This window comes from Anomaloglossus baeobatrachus, chromosome 12, assembly GCF_048569485.1.
Source record: "Anomaloglossus baeobatrachus isolate aAnoBae1 chromosome 12, aAnoBae1.hap1, whole genome shotgun sequence".
NCBI lineage: Eukaryota > Metazoa > Chordata > Amphibia > Anura > Aromobatidae > Anomaloglossus > Anomaloglossus baeobatrachus.
Window position 1 is genome coordinate 3,734,908 of NC_134364.1, and position 14,974 is coordinate 3,749,881.

Genomic DNA, 14,974 nt, shown 5'->3' on the forward strand with positions numbered 1-14,974 from the left:
GGTTGCCATATTTATCGGAAATATGGCTTGCGAGATATGAACCATTTTTTACTGGAGTCGTTCTGTCTGGATACTTCCAAGCTTGCTAATTAGATAGCAGCTCCTACCACAGGGTCACGGCAGGGAGTCCTCCTGTGTCCATTGTTCCCACATCATCTCATCTCCATATCACAGGAGATGGCCATGGAGGTGTAACACCTTCACAGATGCTGGACATTGAGAACAAGAAGGGAGGGGGGCACTGCCAGGGAGTGATGAGCGATTATGACTGGAAGTCATAATTCATCTTCATATCCCGGGATTTGCCTCACACCTCCCCCCTTTTGAGGGCGCTAGGGGGCAGCACACTCCGGTGTTCCCCCGTGCGCCCGTCCGCGACCTCTCCTTGTCGGGACAGCCCGTCTGCGTTACCGTGGTCACGGCCCCTTTTGTGGCGAATGGTGAAGTTGTATTGCTGGAGCGCAAGGCTCCATCGCAACAATCGCCCATTCGTCCCAGAGACGGTGTGCAACCAGCTGAGGGGATTGTGGTCCGTCTCCACGATGAAGTGGCGCCCGTATAGATAGGGTTGCAGACGCTGCAGGGCCCACACTATGGCCAGGCACTCCTTCTCCATCGTGGAATAGGCCACTTCCCTTGGTAACAGCTTCCTGCTCAGGTACAAGACTGGGTGCTCTTGGCTCGCAGAGTCCACCTGGCTGAGCACCGCACCGAGGCCGAAGTCACTGGCGTCGGTCTGTACTACAAACGGCCGCGTGAAGTCGGCTGCCTGTAGCACGGGCGGGCTGGACAGGGCGTCCTTTAGGGCCTGGAAGGCTGTCTCGCAGTCCATTGTCCAATCGACTGCAGAGGGCAGCTTCTTCTTGGTGAGGTCCGTCAAGGGCTTTGCCAGGCTACTATAGCGTGGAACAAACCTCCTATAGTACCCAGCGGTCCCCAAGAAGGACATCACCTGCTTCTTGGTCCTGGGGGTGGGCCAGGATGCGATGGCCTCCACTTTCTCAGGCTCGGGCTTCAGTGTTCTCCCGCCTACCCGGTGACCGAGGTACTGGACCTCGCTCATGGCCAGCTGACACTTTCCCGGCTTGATGGTCAAACCTGCCCGGTGGATCCGCCTGAGCACCTGTGCTAGATGCTCTAGGTGGTCCTCCCAGGTGGGACTGAAGACGGCAATGTCATCTAGGTACGCGGCCGCGTACCCTTCAAGTCCCTTGAGCAGGGTGTTGACCATCCGCTGGAAAGTGGCAGGGGCATTCCTCATCCCGAATGGCATCACCGTGGACTCGTATAGTCCAAATGGGGTAATAAAGGCAGAACGTTCCCTGGCCTTGCGAGTCAGGGGGATCTGCCAATATCCCCGGCTCAGGTCCATGATGGTCAGGTACTGAGCCCCGGCCAACTGATCGAGCAGGTCATCGATGCGTGGCATTGGGTACGCATCGGCGACCGTGACAGCATTGAGCCCCCTGTAGTCCACGCAGAACCGAGTGGTTCGGTCCTTCTTAGGGACGAGGACTACAGGCGAGGCCCAAGCGCTGTTGGATGCCTGGATCACCCCCAGCTTCAGCATCTCGTCAATCTCCTGGCGCATGTGTTGCTGCACCTCCAGGGAGACCCGATATGCTGAACGCCGGATCGGGGGATGATCCCCAGTGTCCACGTGATGGACAGCCAAGTCAGTCCTTCCGGGCTGGTTGGTAAACAACCCCCGGAAGGGGAGGAGGGTGGCCCACAGCTGGGACCGTTGGTCCTCCAAGAGCTGGTGGCCAACCTCCACATCCTCAATGGATCCGCCGGCCCTAACCTGGGCTAGCATATCCAAGAGGGTTTCCGCTTCTCCCTCCTCGGGCAGGTTGCACACGGGGAGCGCACACGCCTCCCGCTCATGATGTGCCTTCATCATGTTCACATGGAAGGGCTTCCGCCTTCCACGGGCAGGGTCCAGGGTGACCAGGTACGTCACAGGGTTGAGCTGCTGGTACACGAGGTATGGGCCTTCCCAGGCTGCCTGAAGCTTGTCCTGTGGTACGGGGACCAGTACCCACACCTTTTGACCCACTTGGTAGGTCCTCTCACAAGCGTTCTGGTCGTACCAACGCTTCTGATCGGCCTGGGCTTGAGCCATATTGTCGTGTACCAGTTGCGTCAAGGCCTGCATTTTGTCCCGGAAGCGCATGACATACTCGATAACCGACACTCCAGGGGTGGCCAAATCCCCTTCCCAAGCCTCTTTCACCAGAGCCAGGGGGCCCCGCACACGTCGCCCGTACAGGAGCTCAAACGGTGAGAATCCTGTTGAGGCCTGTGGAACCTCCCGGTAAGCAAATAACAGGTGTGGGAGATACCGCTCCCAGTCACGCCCATGGGAGTCGACCAACATCTTAAGCATCTGCTTTAAGGTGCCATTAAACCGCTCGCACAGGCCATTAGTCTGTGGATGGTACGGGCTGGCCACCAGATGTCGCACCTGGACTTGCTTACAGAGGGCCTCCATCAGCTGGGACATGAATTGGGTCCCCCGGTCAGTGAGCATTTCCTGGGGAAAACCCACTCGGGAGAAAATCTCCAGCAATGCGGTGGCCACCTTGTCAGCCCGAATGGACGACAAGGCCACTGCTTCTGGGTACCGGGTGGCATAGTCCACTACCGTCAGTATGAAGCGTTTCCCGGAGCTGCTGGGGATGGCCAGCGGGCCGACCAGATCCACAGCCACCCTCCTGAAAGGCTCATCGATGATTGGCAGAGATACTAGTGGGGCTTTGGGGTGTGGCCCCGCCTTCCCCACTCTCTGACAGGTTTCACACGAACGGCAGTAGGCAGCCACATCGGCCCCCATTTTTGGCCAGTAGAAATGCTGGTTTAACCTGGCCTTGGTCTTAGCGATCCCTAGGTGTCCGGCCATCGGAATCTCATGTGCGATCCGCAACAACTCCGTCCGGAACGGATAGGGTACCACCAACTGTCGGTCCCTGGGCCACGCCTCCGGTGAACCCTGCTGGACCGTGGCCCGGTACAGCCGTCCTTGGTCCCAGACCACTCGCTCCGGGTCCGAGTCCGAGGGAGGCTGTGCCGCCTGCTCCTTAAGAGCTTTCAGGCTGTCGTCAGCTTCTAACGCTGCCTGAAACCCCTGACTAGATGTGGCCAGAATCGACGAGACTGTCACATCTTCAGTCAGTACCCGGGACCTGTGTCCTGGCCTCCACCTGACTCGGCTGCCACTTGGTCAGAAGGGGAAGAGCTATCGGACCTCCGGGAGGCCCCTTGGCTTCCAGCACTCCCACTGCGGGTGACAGCGGCCACAGCCGCTGCGACCGTGGGTCGTGCCTGCTCCTCCTCCGTTCCTGACCAAGTCGCCGGTTCAGGCAGACCTACCTGGCTTCCTGACACCCCGGTTGTGGGGGAACCATGCACCGAGATCTTACCTGGGAGCACTTCCGCTCCTGGACCGGCCCCAATCTCACCTGCCTGTTCCCCTCCTGCAGCAACAGAACCCCGCTGTGAAATCTCTGGGGACCCCACATTTGCTGTGGTAGCCCCCACCCCACACACTGGTCCTCCCCCTGCAGCACCCTGCTCTCTGCTTATCCCTGCAGAGGGCAACAGATCCCAGCTCACAGGCTGATTACTTGTAGAGGCATTGTCACACCTTTCTCTGACCCCCTCCCCTGTCACAGCTGCAGCTGTGTGTGTGTCTATGGTGTCTATGCAAGCAGAAATATCAGAGTTCACTCCCTCCTCCCTTACATCATTCATAGATAACACATTAACATTGTCCGGAGGCATGTCAGTACTGGCTGAAGGTTCAGCCCTTGGTTGGGGCCCAAACTGGGAGGTTATCTGCCCCAAATCTGTCCCAAGTAGCACGTTTGCGGGGATCCGATCAGTTACCCCCACCTCCCTCACCCCTCGCCCTGCGCCCCAGTCCACATAAATGTCAGCAACAGGCAGCGCCGGGTCAATGCCTCCAATCCCGGAGACAGCGAGGGTTTTTCCAGGGATCAAGTCTTGGGGGGACACCATCTCAGGCCGCACCAGAGTCACCTCCGAGGCGCTGTCTCGCAGTCCTATGGTCACAGACCGGCCGACGGTGACAGGTTGGAAGCTGTCCAGGGACCTACCACCACCCCCACCCACACAATACACCTTGGGCGGCCCTTGGGACGGGGACGGAGCCGGGGCCTTGGGACGCTGAGGGCACATGGCCTTGAAGTGTCCAGGTAGGTTGCACTGGTGGCACCGTCTTGGTTCTGCCACGGGCCTGGAAAGGGGAGTTGAGGGGGACACCCCCTGCAGTCTAGGGGCAGGTGGGGCAGTCGCAGAATTCATCTTACCCCCTCTCCAGGTGCTGCTGGTGGCTGCTCTCCTGGCTTCAGGAGCCCGATTGTTGGTGTAGTCATCGGCCAGGGCAGCTGTAGCCGTGGACCCCTTTGGCTTCTGGTCTCGGATGAACTGGCGGAGATCCTCAGGGCAGTTCCACAAGAGTTGCTCCGTGATGAACAAGTCCAGGATCTCCGGTCCGGTGGAAAGCTGCAGGCCTTGGGTCCAGTGGTCGGCAGCTCGGGCAAGTGCCCGCCTGTGGTCAGCCCAGGAGTCCTTTGGTCCCTTCTGTAGGCTCCGGAACTTCTTGCGGTAGGACTCTGGGGTGAGGTTGTACTGTTGGATCAGGGCCCGCTTGATGGTGTCGTAGCCCTGATCTGCCTCAGCAGGCAAGTCCCCAAGGATATCCAGGGCCTTACCCCTTAAACGGGGGGTCAGGTATTTGGCCCACTGCTCCTTGTCCAGATGGTGCTGCAAGCAAGTCCGTTCAAAAGCAGTCAAGAAAGAGTCCAAGTCTCCATCCTTCTCCAGCACTGGGAAGTCCTCAACACGGACCTTTGGAAGTTTGGTGTCTTGAAGGTCACGTGTGGCTGATGAGGGCCGGAGCTGAGCTAGCTGCAGCTGGTGGTCACGGTCTGCCTGTTGCCGTCGCTCCGCAGCCTCACGCTCTGCCTGGCGCTCTTCACGCGCTGCCTGCCGCTCTGCCCTGCGCTCTGCCAGGAGTTCCTTGTAGCCCTCCTGGTCTCCAGCCTGGAGAAGGGCCATAGCCATTTGAAGAAGGCTATCCGAGCCTCCCAGGCTCGGTGGAATGGCACGTGGTGATCTGCGGCCCGCTGCGGAGCCTGGTGATTCACTGTCCATTGCAGAGCGGAGGGCTGGCATCTGGCTCGTTGAGGACCCTTGGGCGAGCTCCTCCTCATTTTGTCCAGCAGTGCCAGGTTGTGCGATGTCCTCTGCAGAGCTGTTCTCTGGCGTCGGGCTCTTGGAGGGCTCGTGGACAACCTCCTCATCGTCTCTGGCCTGAGCATCGGCCATTCCTTTGGCTTTGCTCCTGGTGCTCTCAGCCATTCTTGCAGACTTTGGTCACTGACACAGAACTGACACCTGATGCCTCCACACACCTTACAGTATCTGCACTCTGACACTCTAGTGTTGAGCTAGTCTGAAGACCCCAGCAGCCACAGCTGCTGCAGGCAGTCTTTAGTGTCTGGGAGTATGGGTCTCACACTCACACACACTATTATCTCGATCCCACCGCTTGCCACCAATATGTCACGAACCACCGGGGGGGTCACTCAGAAATCCCCCGCGCTGGCTACCAGTACGTCACAATCGGGGGGTAACAAGTGGGGGTCACCCCTCCTTTATACCTCCCGACCGACAGACAGAGCACGTGACGCGCTCTCTAGCGCCCCTCTTATAGTCAGGCCAATTATGGAATTGCCCGACAATAAGCAAGGAGGCCGCTATACTACTTATGCCGATTATTGAAGGGTCCCCAGTGAGAGTAGGGTATATATTCCCCCGACCTCCGCGGGCGGAATATATAAAACCTCCCCGGATCTCACTGGCCTCCCCACAATAATCCTTGGCACAACTCGCTGCCACCAACCGCTTCACGGTAACTATTAGCCGAACACACAGACGTGGGATTCAAGATCGAGATAACAGAACAGCCCAAGATTAATTATATAATTTAATCGCCTAAAGCACACTAGAAACTACAATATATACAATAGGGAATCTACAGAATATACATATGTCAGAGTACAGTTACAGATAAAGCATGGTTTACAAACAGGTATGCAATTCAATCAGTTACCTTGTGCGTCTGGCCACAGGGGGGCGCTGTAGACCAGGTTTCTAGGAACTCCCACAGATGTTTCCTGCACGTGACCCCCAGCGAAAGAACACTGGAAAATGGCCGAAGTAGGGTTATCAACCTGGGCAAATCCAGGTCCCCTCCTACCTTCGTGACCTCAGAGGGAGCACTGCTCCACCCCTGGCTGGAGTTATGGACAAAATCCACAACATGGAATATGGCCATAACTTGGCCTGGGAGCGTCGTAGGCGGACGCCAATGCTCTCATTGTGACAGTTATGAATTTAGCTACAGAATGAGAGGACTCATGACTCGTCTACTAGTTCCACATTGGCTGATATCACGCCTGGGGTATTTCCCAAGCTCCCGCTCCCATAAAAAGGGTGTGCCAGCATCGTCCGCATGCGGAGACACCATTTTTATGGTTGCCATATTTATCGGAAATATGGCTTGCGAGATATGAACCATTTTTTACTGGAGTCGTTCTGTCTGGATACTTCCAAGCTTGCTAATTAGATAGCAGCTCCTACCACAGGGTCACGGCAGGGAGTCCTCCTGTGTCCATTGTTCCCACATCATCTCATCTCCAGATCACAGGAGATGGCCATGGAGGTGTAACACCTTCACAGATGCTGGACATTGAGAACAAGAAGGGAGGGGGGCACTGCCAGGGAGTGATGAGCGATTATGACTGGAAGTCATAATTCATCTTCATATCCCGGGATTTGCCTCACAGTCGCTCTGTCCCCCCTCCTTTTCTTGTGGATGTAGCTGTCTCCTTTCTGCTCCTTGTACACGTCGCTCTATCCCTCCTCTCAATTTTGTGCATGTACCTCTGTGTCCCCCCTCCTTCTCGTACGTGTCCCTCTGTCCCCCCTCTCCTCCTCATACGTGTCCCTCCTCCTCTTTGTACATGTCCCTCTGCCTCCCCTCTCCTCCTTGTGCACATCCCTCTGTCCCCCTTCTAATCCTCGTACATGTCGCTCTGTCTCTCCTCTCTCCTCGTACACGTCGTTCATGTACATCCCGCTGTCCCCCCTCTTTTTCTCGTACGTGTCCCTGTATCCCCCCTCTCCTCCTCGTACACGTCCCGCTTTCCCCCCTCTCCTCCTCGTACACATCCCTCTGTCCCCCTCTCCTCCTATATGTTCCTCCTTCCATCCTTTCCTCCTTGTGCACGTCCTTCGGCCCCCCTCTCCTCCTCGTACATGTCGCTCTGTCCCCCATCTCTCCTCCTCGTACATGTCGCTCTGTCCCCCCTCTCCTCCTCGTACAGGTCGCTCTGTCCCCCCTCTCCTCCTCGTACAGGTCGCTCTGTCCCCCCTCTCCTCCTCGTACAGGTCGCTCTGTCCCCCATCTCTCCTCCTCGTACATGTCGCTCTGTCCCCTCTCTCCTCCTCGTACATGTCGCTCTGTCCCCCATCTCTCCTCCTCGTACATGTCGCTCTGTCCCCCATCTCTCCTCCTCGTACATGTCGCTCTGTCCCCCATCTCTCCTCCTCGTACATGTCGCTCTGTCCCCCATCTCTCCTCCTCGTACATGTCGCTCTGTCCCCTCTCTCCTCCTCGCACATGTCGCTCTGTCCCCTCTCTCCTCCTCGCACATGTCGCTCTGTCCCCCCTCTCCTCCTCGTACATGTCGCTCTGTCTCCCCTCTCCTCCTCGCACATGTCGCTCTGTCCCCCCTCTCCTCCTCGCACATGTCGCTCTGTCCCCCCTCTCCTCCTCGTACATGTCTCTCTGTCCCCCCTCTCCTCCTCGCACATGTCGCTCTGTCCCCCCTCTCCTCCTCGTACATGTCTCTCTGTCACCCCTCTCCTCCTCGCACATGTCGCTCTGTCCCCCCTCTCCTCCTCGTACATGTCTCTCTGTCCCCCCTCTCCTCCTCGCACATGTCGCTCTGTCCCCCCTCTCCTCCTTGCACATGTCGCTCTGTCCACCCTCTCCTCCTCGTACATGTCGCTCTGTCCCCTCTCTCCTCCTCGTACATGTCGCTCTGTCCCCTCTCTCCTCCTCGCACATGTCGCTCTGTCCCCCCTCTCCTCCTCGCACATGTCGCTCTGTCCCCCCTCTCCTCCTCGCACATGTCGCTCTGTCCCCCCTCTCCTCCTCGTACAGGTCGCTCTGTCCCCCCTCTTCTCCTCGTACAGGTCGCTCTGTCCCCCCTCTTCTCCTCGTACAGGTCGCTCTGTCCCCCCTCTCCTCCTCGTACAGGTCGCTCTGTCCCCCCTCTCCTCCTCGTACAGGTCGCTCTGTCCCCCCTCTCCTCCTCGTACAGGTCGCTCTGTCCCCCCTTTCCTCCTCGTACAGGTCGCTCTGTCCCCCCTCTCCTCCTCGTACAGGTCGCTCTGTCCCCCCTCTCCTCCTCGTACAGGTCGCTCTGTCCCCCCTCTCCTCCTCGTACAGGTCGCTCTGTCCCCCCTCTCCTCCTCGTACAGGTCGCTCTGTCCCCCCTCTCCTCCTCGTACAGGTCGCTCTGTCCCCCCTCTCCTCCTCGTACAGGTCGCTCTGTCCCCCCTCTCCTCCTCGTACAGGTCGCTCTGTCCCCCCTCTCCTCCTCGTACAGGTCGCTCTGTCCCCCCTCTCCTCCTCGTACATGTCGCTCTGTCCCCCATCTCTCCTCCTCGTACATGTCGCTCTGTCCCCCATCTCTCCTCCTCGTACATGTCGCTCTGTCCCCCATCTCTCCTCCTCGTACATGTCGCTCTGTCCCCCATCTCTCCTCCTCGTACATGTCTCTCTGTCCCCCCTCTCCTCCTCGTACATGTCGCTCTGTCCCCCCTCTCCTCCTCGTACATGTCGCTCTGTCCCCCCTCTCCTCCTCGTACATGTCGCTCTGTCCCCCCTCTCCTCCTCGCACATGTCGCTCTGTCCCCCCTCTCCTCCTCGCACATGTCGCTCTGTCCCCTCTCTCCTCCTCGTACATGTCGCTCTGTCCCCTCTCTCCTCCTCGCACATGTCGCTCTGTCCCCCCTCTCCTCCTCGCACATGTCGCTCTGTCCCCCCTTTCCTCCTCGCACATGTCGCTCTGTCCCCCCTTTCCTCCTCGCACATGTCGCTCTGTCCCCCCTCTCCTCCTCGTACAGGTCGCTCTGTCCCCCCTCTCCTCCTCGTACAGGTCGCTCTGTCCCCCCTCTCCTCCTCGTACAGGTCGCTCTGTCCCCCCTCTCCTCCTCGTACAGGTCGCTCTGTCCCCCCTCTCCTCCTCGTACAGGTCGCTCTGTCCCCCCTCTCCTCCTCGTACAGGTCGCTCTGTCCCCCCTCTCCTCCTCGTACAGGTCGCTCTGTCCCCCCTCTCCTCCTCGTACAGGTCGCTCTGTCCCCCCTCTCCTCCTCGTACAGGTCGCTCTGTCCCCCCTCTCCTCCTCGTACAGGTCGCTCTGTCCCCCCTCTCCTCCTCGTACAGGTCGCTCTGTCCCCCCTCTCCTCCTCGTACAGGTCGCTCTGTCCCCCCTCTCCTCCTCGTACAGGTCGCTCTGTCCCCCCTCTCCTCCTCGTACAGGTCGCTCTGTCCCCCCTCTCCTCCTCGTACAGGTCGCTCTGTCCCCCCTCTCCTCCTCGTACAGGTCGCTCTGTCCCCCCTCTCCTCCTCGTACAGGTCGCTCTGTCCCCCCTCTCCTCCTCGTACACGTCCCTCTGTCCCCCTCTCCTCCTCGTACACGTCCCTCTGTCCCCCTCTCCTCCTATATGTTCCTCCTTCCATCCTTTCCTCCTTGTGCACGTCCTTCGGCCCCCTCTCCTCCTCGCACATGTCACTCTGTCCCCCCTCTCCTCCTCGCACATGTCGCTCTGTTCCCCCTCTCCTCCTCGCACATGTCGCTCTGTCCCCCATCTCTCCTCCTCGTACATGTCGCTCTGTCCCCCCTCTCCTCCTCGCACATGTCGCTCTTCCCCCCTCTCCTCCTCGCACATGTCGCTCTGTCCCCCCTCTCCTCCTCGCACATGTCGCTCTGTCCCCCCTCTCCTCCTCGCACATGTCGCTCTGTCCCCCCTCTCCTCCTCGCACATGTCGCTCTGTCCCCCCTCTCCTCCTCGCACATGTCGCTCTGTCCCCCCTCTCCTCCTCGTACAGGTCGCTCTGTCCCCCCTCTCCTCCTCGTACAGGTCGCTCTGTCCCCCCTCTCCTCCTCGTACAGGTCGCTCTGTCCCCCCTCTCCTCCTCGTACAGGTCGCTCTGTCCCCCCTCTCCTCCTCGTACAGGTCGCTCTGTCCCCCCTCTCCTCCTCGTACACGTCCCTCTGTCCCCCTCTCCTCCTCGTACACGTCCCTCTGTCCCCCTCTCCTCCTATATGTTCCTCCTTCCATCCTTTCCTCCTTGTGCACGTCCTTCGGCCCCCTCTCCTCCTCGCACATGTCGCTCTGTCCCCCCTCTCCTCCTCGCACATGTCGCTCTGTTCCCCCTCTCCTCCTCGCACATGTCGCTCTGTCCCCCATCTCTCCTCCTCGTACATGTCGCTCTGTCCCCCCTCTCCTCCTCGCACATGTCGCTCTTCCCCCCTCTCCTCCTCGCACATGTCGCTCTGTCCCCCCTCTCCTCCTCGCACATGTCGCTCTGTCCCCCCTCTCCTCCTCGCACATGTCGCTCTGTCCCCCCTCTCCTCCTCGCACATGTCGCTCTGTCCCCCCTCTCCTCCTCGCACATGTCGCTCTGTCCCCCCTCTCCTCCTCGCACATGTCGCTCTGTCCCCCCTCTCCTCCTCGCACATGTCGCTCTGTCCCCCCTCTCCTCCTCGTACAGGTCGCTCTGTCCCCCCTCTCCTCCTCGTACAGGTCGCTCTGTCCCCCCTCTCCTCCTCGTACAGGTCGCTCTGCCCCCCCTCTCCTCCTCGTACATGTCACTCTGTCCCCCCTCTCCTCCTCGTACATGTCACTCTGTCCCCCCTCTCCTCCTCGTACAGGTCGCTCTGTCCCCCCTCTCCTCCTCGTACAGGTCGCTCTGTCCCCCCTCTCCTCCTCGTACATGGGGACGTGTTAGCAGCTATCTGGTTTGGCGTTGGTTGGTCTCATTTCTTCCTGTGTGATGTCATTACGTGGACTGTTCCATACAGACTCCTCCAGGGGGGACACAAGCTCTCACTGTTGGTGATTGGATCCCAGGCGTTTGGGGGGCGTAGCCTCCTAGTGCTGGTGTGGTGACGCCTGCTGGATGGAGATGGCAGTGACAGCCGTGTTACATACTACTAGATCCTGGAAAGCAGAGCCTGTGGATGGGAAAATGTGCTGAGCAGCCCCATGGGACGCATGGCGGCCATATATAACGTATACAAGTGACGCCGTACGTACGGTGGCAGAATGTGAACATGAGGATCATCAATGAGAAGAAGCAGTGGCTCCATCACTTATATTACTGCAGCTACAGGGGAAAGGCTTTACATCCATTGTTACAGAATGTCAGTCCCGGGGCTCCTCGTCTTCCTCAATATCCTCCTCACCAAAGGTTTCCGATGACAGCGGCGGCAAATCAGTGGCCTCTGCAGGTACTAAGCCCCCGTACGTCATGTGGTGGAGCAAGGGGGCCAGATGTGAGCTTCCACTGACTGGCTGCAGCTGTCACTTACCGCTGCTTGTAAATGAAGACCAGGGCGACCGCTATAGCGTCTGTTCTGATTCGCCTGCTCCTCTGCAGGGGTAGAGCGGATCACCCACTGGAGCGTCCGTTCTGATTCGCCTGCTCCTCTGCAGGGGTAGAGCGGATCACCCACTGGAGCGTCCGTTCTGAATCGCCTGCTCCTCTGCAGGGGTAGAGCGGATCACCCACTGGAGGGTCCGTTCTGAATCGCCTGCTCCTCTGCAGGGGTAGAGCGGATCACCCACTGGAGGGTGTGTTCTGATTCGCCTGCTCCTCTGCAGGGGTAGAGCGGATCTCCCACTGGAGGGTGTGTTCTGATTCGCCTGCTCCTCTGCAGGGGTAGAGCGGATCTCCCACTGGAGGGTGTGTTCTGATTCGCCTGCTCCTCTGCAGGGGTAGAGCGGATCTCCCACTGGAGGGTGTGTTCTGATTCGCCTGCTCCTCTGCAGGGGTAGAGCGGATCTCCCACTGGAGGGTGTGTTCTGATTCGCCTGCTCCTCTGCAGGGGTAGAGCGGATCTCCCACTGGAGGGTGTGTTCTGATTCGCCTGCTCCTCTGCAGGGGTAGAGCGGATCACCCACTGGAGGGTGTGTTCTGATTCGCCTGCTCCTCTGCAGGGGTGGAGCGGATCACCCACTGGAGGGTGTGTTCTGATTCGCCTGCTCCTCTGCAGGGGTGGAGCGGATCTCCCACTGGAGGGTGTGTTCTGATTCGCCTGCTCCTCTGCAGGGGTGGAGCGGATCACCCACTGGAGTTTCTGTTCTGAATCGCCTGCTCCTCTGCAGGGGTAGAGCGGATCACCCACTGGAGTTTCTGTTCTGAATCGCCTGCTCCTCTGCAGGGGTAGAGCGGATCACCCACTGGAGCGTCCGTTCTGAATCGCCTGCTCCTCTGCAGGGGTAGAGCGGATCTTCCACTGGAGCGTCCGTTCTGATTCGCCTGCTCCTCTGCAGGGGTAGAGCGGATCTTCCACTGGAGGGTGTGTTCTGATTCGCCTGCTCCTCTGCAGGGGTAGAGCGGATCTCCCACTGGAGGGTGTGTTCTGATTCGCCTGCTCCTCTGCAGGGGTAGAGCGGATCTCCCACTGGAGGGTGTGTTCTGATTCGCTGGGGAAGAGGAGGTGTGACCATATTTCTCGCAGTTTGGTTGCCGTTTTTTGCCGTCTCCAGGATCTTTGCTTCATTTCTATAAACGTCTCTTCACAACTTGTCATTATACAATGATGCTACATATACTGTATTATTAACGTCGATGTGTGGCTGATGGCGGGGGTCTGGTTTGTGGGACCCCCAACCATCCCCCAGAACACTTCTTGCACAGTTCTTGCAGGAGTGCCCCACGGGGTGGTGGACGCACCCATCACTACTGAGCTGGTGGGGGGCTCTCAGGACCTGCAGCCCCTATAGTCTATGGCAGTGTTCATTACTGATCTCATGGTTTAGTGCTATTAATATATTTCTGGCCACCATTGTGTGATGGTAAACGTTACATGTAAATGTGCTCTGTGCCGGGGGTGCAAAGGGCTGTGGCCCCAGGTGTCTTATACCCCGCATATGGGACCTCTGTGAGATGGCTGCTTCATGCCCCCCATTCTCTGTGCCGGGGGTGCAAAGGGCTGTGGCCCCAGGTGTCTCATACCCCGCATATGGGACCTCTGTGAGATGGCTGCTTCATGCCCCCCATTCTCTGTGCCGGGGGTGCAAAGGGCTGTGGCCCCAGGTGTCTCATACCCCGCATATGGGACCTCTGTGAGATGGCTGCTTCATGCCCCCCATTCTCTGTGCCGGGGGTGCAAAGGGCTGTGGCCCCAGGTGTCTCATACCCCGCATATGGGACCTCTGTGAGATGGCTGCTTCATGCCCCCCATTCTCTGTGCCGGGGGTGCAAAGGGCTGTGGCCCCAGGTGTCTCATACCCCGCATATGGGACCTCTGTAAGATGGCTGCTTCATGCCCCCTATTCTCTGTGCCGGGGGTGCAAAGGGCTGTGGCCCCAGGTGTCTCATACCCCGCATATGGGACCTCTGTGAGATGGCTGCTTCATGCCCCCTATTCTCTGTGCCGGGGGTGCAAAGGGCTGTGGCCCCAGGTGTCTTATACCCTGCATATGGGACCTCTGTGAGATGGCTGCTTCATGCCCCCTATTCCCTGTGCCGGGGGTGCAAAGGGCTGTGGCCCCAGGTGTCTTATACCCCGCATATGGGACCTCTGTGAGATGGTTGCTTCATGCCCCCTATTCTCTGTGCCGGGGGTGTGTAGGGGCTGTGGCCCCAGGTGTCTTATACCCCGCATATGGGACCTCTGTGAGATGGCTGCTTCATGCCCCCTATTCTCTGTGCCGGGGGTGTGTAGGGGCTGTGGCCCCAGGTGTCTTATACCCCGCATATGGGACCTCTGTGAGATGGCTGCTTCATGCCCCCTATTCTCTGTGCCGGGGGTGTGTAGGGGCTGTGGCCCCAGGTGTCTTATACCCCGCATATGGGACCTCTATGAGATGGCTGCTTCATGCCCCCTATTCTCTGTGCCGGGGGTGTGGAGGGGCTGTGGCCCCAGGTGTCTTATACCCTGCATATGGGACCTCTGTAAGATGGCTGCTTCATGCCCCCCATTCTCTGTGCCGGGGGTGTGGAGGGGCTGTGGCCCCAGGTGTCTTATACCCCGCATATGGGACCTCTGTGAGATGGCTGCTTCATGCCCCCTATTCTCTGTGCTGGGGGTGCAAAGGACTGTGGCCCCAGGTGTCTTATACCCTGCATATGGGACCTCTGTGAGATGGCTGCTTCATGCCCCCTATTCTCTGTGCCGGGGGTGCAAAGGACTGTGGCCCCAGGTGTCTTATACCCCGCATATGGGACCTCTGTGAGATGGCTGCTTCATGCCCCCTATTCTCTGTGCTGGGGGTGCAAAGGGCTGTGGCCCCAGGTGTCTTATACCCCGCATATAGGACCTCTGTGAGATGGCTGCTTCATGCCCCCTATTCTCTGTGCCGGGGGTGTGGAGGGGCTGTGGCCCCAGGTGTCTCATACCCCGCATATGGGACCTCTGTGAGATGGCTGCTTCATGCCCCCTATTCTCTGTGCCGGGGGTGTGGAGGGGCTGTGGCCCCCAGGTGTCTCATACCCCGCATATGGGACCTCTGTGAGATCCGTGCTTCATGCCCCCTATTCTCTGTGCCGGGGGTGTGGAGGGGCTGTGGCCCCAGGTGTCTCATACCCCGCATATGGGACCTCTATGAGATGGCTGCTTCATGCCCCCCATTCTCTGTGGA

General features: G+C 59.0%; 1 protein-coding gene across 3 annotated transcripts in view; it reads left to right on the forward strand.

Annotated features, from left to right (window-relative positions):
• The window catches only part of NRXN3 (neurexin 3), a 693,208-nt gene that overhangs the window by 208,099 nt on the left and 470,135 nt on the right, over positions 1 to 14,974 (forward strand). The window lies entirely within an intron of this gene.